The following is an 8,586-nucleotide window of genomic DNA, read 5'->3' on the forward strand; positions in this document are numbered from 1 at the left end:
TTCTGCTGTAACTGAGGTGTCCCCAGGGTCTCTGTGGGGTTTTGGAGCAGGCGGGGTGCGGAGTGTCAGGAAAATACAGCAGGTCCTATTTGCATGCTCCGTGTGCGGTATCATTTTCCAGCTGGCCTGAAAGGTCAGCCAGCAGATCTTGTTTGTGAAAATAGAAAGGAGCGTCATTTGCTGACTATTTCTTTCCTAATTCTTTCTCTTTCCCCTCTACCCTTCTTGCCAGGAGCTTTCCTTCCTTGTCAACTGACTGCCTCTCTTTCTTTCCCTCTCAAAGGGATGGGATGGATTTCTTGGCTGTTATTTCTGATAGTTTCTGAAAGGCCTTCACTTCTCTGGGGGCAGAGGCAGCTTCAGTGTGACTTGTGCAACATGAGACAGTATATGTGTCAGGGCTTCACCCCAAGGTGCCCTGGGGAACACAGCTCCAGCACAGCAGCCCTGCTGGCCCCTCAGGGGTCTCTGGAATGGGGAAGAGGGGAGGGCAGGTGGTGGAGTTAGCTTACACGTGTGTGAGGTGGGAGGTGTGGCCAGTATGGATGGCTTCCCATTCGCCAAGACACCAGGCCGTTCGATTAAGGTCACAGGTGCCTTTTTTCTGGTCCAGACTAGTTCAGAAAGTGCCGGGCAATTAACCGACACTCAGCTGTCCTGTGGAGAGGATTTATTTCTGTAAGACTTTTTCCTGCTCTTCAACTGCATTTTAACAAGAGTCTGCCCTTGCTTTTTCTCCTTATGTTCTGTTGCTGGTGGCAGGGTTAGGAGTAGATCTTACTAAACCAAAATGCAGATGCCTCCAACCCAGCCTACCAGCAGAACAGATATCAGTCCTTTGGTTGGAAACATTTCTGCGCTCTGGCTGAAAGAGAAACGCCCTTCCTCCTGCTACCTCGGCAATACACACATCTCTGTGAAGGCAGCTCACCACTTATTCTTTGCAAAAAGGAAAAACACTCTTCAAGTTAAGAAAGCACCTGTCTGAGTCAGTCAGACCCAGGTCATAAATCCCAGCTCGCCCACTTGCCTGTGAGCCTGGGCACGTCATATTCAGAACATCAGTTTCCACATCTGTTCAATAGGACGCCAGCAGTACTCACAGTGATGGAAGAAAAAGCAATGTGTGCAAAGCATTTAGCACAGAGCATGACATACACTAAGCACTCAATAAGTGGTGGCTACAGTTGTTATTTAGGTGGTAGTTCTGCTATTAGTGTTTGGTACTGATTAATCAAAAAGAGGAAGATGGTCCCGAAGTGGGACCCTGTGTGCTCCCAGCTGCTGTTGCTCCCACAAACAGCCCAGGCAGCTGTTACAAAACGGCATTTACATGGGAGCTAATTTAACACAGTATTAATTTTTAAGAGGCAGCTGGGTCATCTCCAGGCTCTTGGGCCTTCCCACTTACATCTGACACGCTGCCCCACAGAGCCAGTCTTCGCTGTGACTTCCAGATTGACCTCAGGAGGGTGTTTGTGGCTTAGCTGTCAAAGGGTTGTTAATTTTACACACATACCACATTAACACACACTTTAAATGGTCTCATTAGTTATTCTGCTGATACCCAGCTTTGAAATTATTGCTCTGACTACAGAGCCCCCGCAGACATGAGCTCTCATTATTTTTAGGGATAATACCCACACACATACCCATAAATCTAGGGCAGCTGCCATTTGAGAATTCTTTGTGGTTCAACTGGTCCCTTATATCGGAGAAGTGGTAAGTCAGAAATTACCATATGCTGTTCAGTGGGGACAAATGCATGTAGAGTAACTCAAATGCACAAATGCAGGAAGAGAGCTGGGCAAAGACACAGGTGAAAAGGATCAGGTGCTATGGTGGACCACAAGCCTGAGAACAGTGAGCAGTGCAACTCAGTTCCAATGACTGACATTCTTTATGGGAAGCGTGTGGGCATCTGTTGCTTATGCTCAACCTAATTCCCCAAAGAGGAAGCATTAGATGAAAGAAGGACTTGGTACATACATCTAACACAGTTTCAAAGGAGGTTTTATTAAAGGCTAGCCCCTGGTATAACTCTGTAACAACCCCTTCAGCTCTGAAGGTCAGAATGTTACACTTTATTTACTTTCTCTACAAGGCTCAGAACCTTTACTTCTCAGGGATTTCTTTTAAGATAAAAATTACCCTATCAAGTTTTGAAGCTGTATATGGTGCTGTGCTGAGCCCCATACAAAGAAGAAAGGGGCAGTGGGGCCGAGCACACACACACGAAGGTCCTGCAGCCCGGATGCTCACCTCCACTGGCCGTCAGAGGTGGACATCAGTGGGGCTGGTGGTTAGAATTCTCTCTTGTGCCCTCCCCTGACCCCTGCTCTATGGGCTATGGCTGGGCAGCCTGAAAAGTATTCATCTTCCTCTCTTTTGGGCTGGCTCTTAGAAACATGGCCAGCTTCCAGCAGGGCTAGAGTGCTGGGGACTGAGGACATGGGACTATTTGTCAGACTCAGGCCTCATCAGAAATCAAGGAGGCCAGAGGTCAGTCTGCAACTTCGCTACAGCTGTCATCCGGAAAAAGGAACCCCTGGCTAACCACAATCCACCCTGCAGGCAGACGCCATGCAGACTCTGTGTATGTCTCACCAGCAAACGCAATAATAATAGTAAACCTCAGTTGTGGGGACCTTCTGCAGGCAGCCCAAAAGCTGCTGGCTCCAAACCAACACCATCCGCGGGAGTATCCAGGCACTTTGCAGAAGCAGTTTCCCTGCTGGGTATCGGTTAGCACCCATCTTCCCCGTTGGACTGTAAGCTCCGTGAGACCAGCTCTTTCTCAGTGCATGAAGGCCTGGCACAGAGCTTAGGACCCAGTAGGCATTCAATAAATATTTGGGCTGCACATAAACACACCCTGAATTAAGAGCTTTGAGCTGCATCATCCTCTCGTGGCTGTATGTGTTTAAAAACAAAGAAGTATTTCTTATAAATAACAAAGAAAAAAATCAAGTTCAGAACATTATGTACTTTATGATTCCAGTTTTGCAAAACAGGGAGCAAGACAGAGAAAGAGGTCAGGAGAGAGAGTGAGAGATGGAGAGACTGTCAGAGGTGGGGAGACCCAGAGAAAGGCTAACCCCTGAAATATTAATAGTGGTTTTCATGGGATGGTAATCAGGCTTTCTTTCTTGTGTTTCTATGTATTTTCTAAAAATGTTATAATGCACAGGTATTAGAAACATTTTTTAATGAAAATTATTAACAGATAAACACTTGGAAACCTGTGTTTTATTATGGCAACTTGGCAAATAAAATGTCCCCTTATGTACAGAGTCCCTTTCATCAGCTGCAGCCACCTTATTTATGTGCCCTCTTTTCCTCCCAGGGCTGTGATTTTTATTTTAACTTGAAGAACCAGGCTTTAGAGAGGGAAGAAAAACTCACAAAGCTCCCAGCAATCTAGCAGCTGATTTCTCCCAAGCAAGCAAATCTCTCTGGGGAGGTGAGGAACAATTGTGCTGAATGAACAGGTGATCTAAGGTCAGTATTAAATAGACGTGTTGCTTTTCCCAGAGTCGGTTGAAAAGATCAAGTGACTTCCTCCACTGAAACGTTACAATACAATAATTAACAGAAATTCCTCACAGCTTTATAAGCTTCAATTCTTGTTCTCGGAAGTGCTGACCTCATTACCTCCTCTCCTCTCTAGGAAGCACAGTAAGAAATTGGAGTTTCAGAGGGGCTGGCAGAGTTGCAATGTACCTGGGACACTAGGTACTAAGGGGAAGTAAGGGAACATGGGGGGCAGGAGTGGAGGTGGTGGTGGTTCTCTCTTTGCCTTAATTTCCAGGCATTTCAGAATTAAACTCATTGTTTAAATTTGGTAACTAGTCTCAGATGCTTTTGCATCCTACCTGGTTCCTGGTATATGTTTTATTCATTTGTTTCTTCTTAATGCAGTTTTATATTGTGATCTACCTCACAAATGACTGTAATCTACCTTAAATGCCCTTTTGAACTAGAGGGTGGTATAAATGCATCCATTTGTTCATTTATTCTAGCTTAAAGTAAAGGCAAAGTGTAGCCTCTGTCTTTCTTGCATATACTCCCAAAATGAGCTGTCTAGACTGGCGGCTGAGCATGGTCCAATGTGACCTGTGAGTATGTCTGTTTCCACTTGTGGGAAGGTGAAAGAGAGGAAATCCAAGGTAGGCTGCTTATTTTTTTTAATTAATAAACTTTATTTTTTTAGAGCTGCTTTAGGTTCACAGCAAAACTGAGCAGAAAGTGCAGAGAGTACCCACACGCTTGCTGCCCCCACATGTGTTCAACCTCCCCCACTATCAACATCCCATACCACAATGGTGCGTTACAATCAGTGAACCTACATCATCATGTCATTTTCACCCAGAGTTCATGGCTTATATTAGGGCTCACTCTTGGGATTGTATATTCTATTGGTTTTGACAAATGTATAAATGACAGGTAGCCACCATTATTGTCCAATGCAACATTCTGTATTGTACAGAATAATTTCACTGGCCCCAAAATCCTCTGTGCTCTCCCTGTTCACCTTTCCCTCCCCCAGTATTTCAACTGAATCTCCAGCCCCTGATATTTCACCCTCTCCCTAGTTTTGTTTCTTTCCAGAATGTCATCTAGTTGGAATCAGACAGTATGTAACCTTTCAGACTGCTTCTTTCACTTAGTAATCTGTGTTTACATTTCCTCCATGTCTTTTCATGGCTCATTTCTTTTTAGCACTGAAAAATAATAGCCTATTGTCTGGATGTAGAAAAGTGTATTTATCTACTCAACAACCAAAGGACATTTTGGTTGCTTCTAAGTTTTGGCAATTCTGAATAAAGCTGCTATAAACATCTGTGTGCAGGTTTTTTTGTGGACTTAAGTTTTCAATTCATTTAGGCAAATAACCAAGGAATGTGTTTGCTGGATTACATGGTAAGACTATGTTTAGTTCTTTTTGTAAGAAACTGCCAAACTACCTTGCAAAATGGTGTACCATTTTGCATTCCCAGCACTAATGAGTGAGAGTTCCAGTTTCTCCACAACCTCATTAGCACTGGATATTATCAGTGTTTTGGATTTGGACCATTCTAATAGGTGTGTAGTGGTAACTTATTGTTTTCATTTGCAATTATCTAATGATATATGATGTTCAATGTCCTTTTTTAAGACATGGCCCACTTTGGCAGAGTCATAGCTCACTGCAGCCTCGACCTCCTGGGCTTGAGCAATCTTCCCACCTCAGCCTCCCAAGTAGCTAGGACTACAGGCATGTGCCAACACATCCAGATATTTTTGTATTCTTTTGTAGAGATGAGGTCTCACTCATGGCCTAGGCAAGTCTCAAACCCCTGACCTCAAGCAGTCCTCCCGCCTCAGAATCCCCAAGCGCTGAGATGGCAGGCATGAGCCATTGAGCTCGGCTGCTGTTGAATTCTTTTCATATGCTTACTTGTCATCTCTGTATGTCCTTTAGTGATGTGTCTGTTGAAGTCTTTTGCTTAGTTTTTAATCAAATAGATCGTCTTCTAGTTGTTGAATTTTAAGAATTCTTTGTAATTTGGATGAGTCCTTTATCAAATGTGTCCTTTGCAAACATTTTTCTTCTAGTCGGTGGCTAGTCTTCTCATTCTCTTGATATTGTCTCTCACAGAGCAGAAGTCTTTTAATTTCAGTGGAGTCAGGTTATCAAGCATTTTTTTCATGGATCATGGCTTTGGTGCTATATCTAAAAAGTCATTGCCAAATCCAAGGTCACCTAGGTCCACTTGCAAATAACATTATACTACTTAAAGGGTAGCTCAAGTACTTTATGATTAAAAAAAAAATCCTAACCCCTCCTTCTCATCTTTCGTATCATTGTTGTAATCCATTTCACTTATACATAAGCATAAATTATTTTGCTTATGTATATTCTTTTTTTCAACCCTAAGTTCCTTGAGGATAGGAATTGTACCATTATCAATTGCTGTATTCTTTCAACTAAATTGTTTTCTCAAATGAAATATAATTTACTAATAAGAATAGCAATAAAATAATAACCACTATGATTTATTCAGTCTGCCTGACTCCAGTTAAATGCAGCTTTTAAAGAGCATCTATCACATAGAGAGATGAGTCTGGAAGACCTCTGCTCCATCCTTGAGAGACAAGGCTTCACTTTGTCCTCCAAGCTGCAGGGCCATGGCATAATCACAGCTCGCAGCACCTGCAACTCCTGGGCTCAAGTGATCCTCCTGCCTCAGCCTTCTGAGCAGCTATGCCAACAGGCATGTACCGCCACTCCTAGCTAATTGTTTTTTACTTATTGATTTATTTGGTAGAGACAGGTCTCACTTTGTTGCCCAGGCTGGCCTTGAAAAGTTCTGGTCTCAAGCAATCCTCCCACCTTGGTCTCTCAAAGTGCTGAGATTACAGGTGTGAACCACCATGTCCAGCCCATTGAGAATTTTTCAAGAACCTGCTCTATACCTGTCATTATGTTGGGTACTGGGAATACAAGAGTGAATAACATAATGCTTTCCCTTAAGGAAAATACACAAATTAGAGATGTTAGCTACATTAAGGTAAATGCTCTGATAGGGACTTGTGAGCACAGAGAAGGGTCCTATCCTGGGAAGTTAAGGAAGGTTTCTGAAGGAGATCAAATCAGACTGAGGCAAGGAAGATGAGTCAGGCAGGTAAAGAAATAGAAAAAGGCTATTGCAGGGCATGAAAACAACATGAGAAAGTCTCGCAGATGTGAGGCCGTGTGAAGGGTATCCCCCAGACATTTACTTCTCCACTGTCATGGTGCATTTTCACATGGAGGGAGCTCCCCTATCAGCTCCTGCCCTCTCTCACTTGACTTCTGCTCATGGTGGGGAGAGGAGAGTAAATTCTGATTAGTAAATCCAAGAATAACTTGAATGTGCCTGATGCCACTCTCTTCTCTTGTTGATGGGAATGGGCTGTTGACAGGGAACATGTGCTTATCTTGTTCTGGAGTTCACAATGAGGAAGTGCCCTTGTCTGCAGAAAGGAGATGTTTTCTACAGTACCGACTTAATCAGTAATAAAGAGGGTAGGTTGATCTTTCATGTGAGGTCTCCTTGTCGTGTTACTTAATTGATTCACAACTCCAACAGGGAAGAGAAGAGCTATGTCATGAACCTCCTAGAACCCCAACACAATGAGAACACAAGGTATGGAGTGGGGAGGGCAGGGCAGGAGATGTGGCTTGCCAGGTCTAGAAGAGGCCGCTCAAAGGAGTCCTTTATCTTGAAGGCCATGTATGGGATCCCTCTGAACTGGGTTTTAATCTGGCAGGTAACCCACTCAGAATTGCGTTCTAGGTTACTTTCTCTGGCAACACTGCAGAGCATGGACATGGGGGTAGGCAGTGGGGTAGAAATAAGACCAAAGGCAAGGAGACCAATTTAGAAGTGACTGAGTCATGTGCACCAGGGAGGTTGAGGCCTGATCCATGGTAGGGAAAAAACACAAAGAAGAGAGGCTGATCAAGCATATCGTTAGGATCCTACATAGCCAAGTTGTGCTGGTACAAATAAGGAAGAATAATCTGGGATGAGTCCCGGTTTTCTGACTTTGGTAATTAACTGGATTAAAATGTCGTTTCATAGACAGAAAACAAAAGAAAAGGATTCAAATAGAGAGATGTGAGGCAATGACGCATTTAGTTCTGCCATGTTGATTTCCATGTGTGGATCTCCGGGGAGATGTCTAGCAGACTACAGTTGGGTAAGAGTCTAAAGTCCAGCAACAACGTCGGTCTTGGAGATTTATATTTGGGAGCCATCAGCATAGGGAGGTGAGCAGTAAAATAGTGACTGTGTCAGATAAAGAAAAAATAAATCAGTAGACCGGAAGGAAACCCTTAGGGGAATGCAAACATTTAAAAGCTGGCAGAGGAAAGAGTCCCTGTGAAACAGAACGAAAAGCAATGATCAGAGCTGTAGGAGGAGAATCATGAGAGATGTCAAAGAAGCAGAGGATTTGGAAAGGTCTGGATAAGAAACAGTGTCAAACGAAAAGCCCAGTTAGAATAACACTGGGAGTGTCCAGTGTCTTTGACTATTTGGAGCTGATGCTTTTGAAAGCAGTTTGAGTTGAGTGGTAAGGTCAGAAGCCAGCAGCGGTGGGTTTCGAAGTGAGGAAGTAAAGACTCCAAGTGTTTGTCATTACAAAATAGGTGTTATTTTCAAGATGCTTGGCTGAGAAGTAAAGGAAAGGTCAAGAGAGACTTGCTCCTCAATAGGTGAGTTTTGATGTATTTATAGGCTGAGGGCGATGAACGACTAGAAGGCAAGAGAGTGAATTTATAGAAGAAAGAAAACTGTTCATGGGGCAAGGTCCCAAAGGGGAAAGGAGATAATGAATGAAAGCTGATGTGAGTGTGGGGCAAAGAGGAGGGAGAGAGAGAGAGAGAGAGAGAGAGAGAGTGTGTGTGTGTGTGTGTCTGTGTGTCAGAACGGGGTAGGTGGGGGGTGGTATTTTCTTCCCTGAGACAGTGAAGAAGAAGGAAGCATGGTTACATGTGTGATAGGGGTTGCTTTGTTGTTGATACTGTTTTTTTTTTTTTTTTTTTTTTTTTTTTTT

General features: G+C 43.6%; 1 pseudogene; it reads left to right on the forward strand.

The window, feature by feature from the left end:
* The first annotated feature begins 541 nt into the window (after positions 1–541).
* The window catches only part of LOC116556429, a 25,574-nt pseudogene continuing 17,529 nt past the window's right edge, over positions 542–8,586 (forward strand).

This window comes from Sapajus apella, unplaced genomic scaffold (assembly GCF_009761245.1).
Source record: "Sapajus apella isolate SASKATOON/1434 unplaced genomic scaffold, GSC_monkey_1.0 scaffold16, whole genome shotgun sequence".
NCBI classification, from domain to species: domain Eukaryota; kingdom Metazoa; phylum Chordata; class Mammalia; order Primates; family Cebidae; genus Sapajus; species Sapajus apella.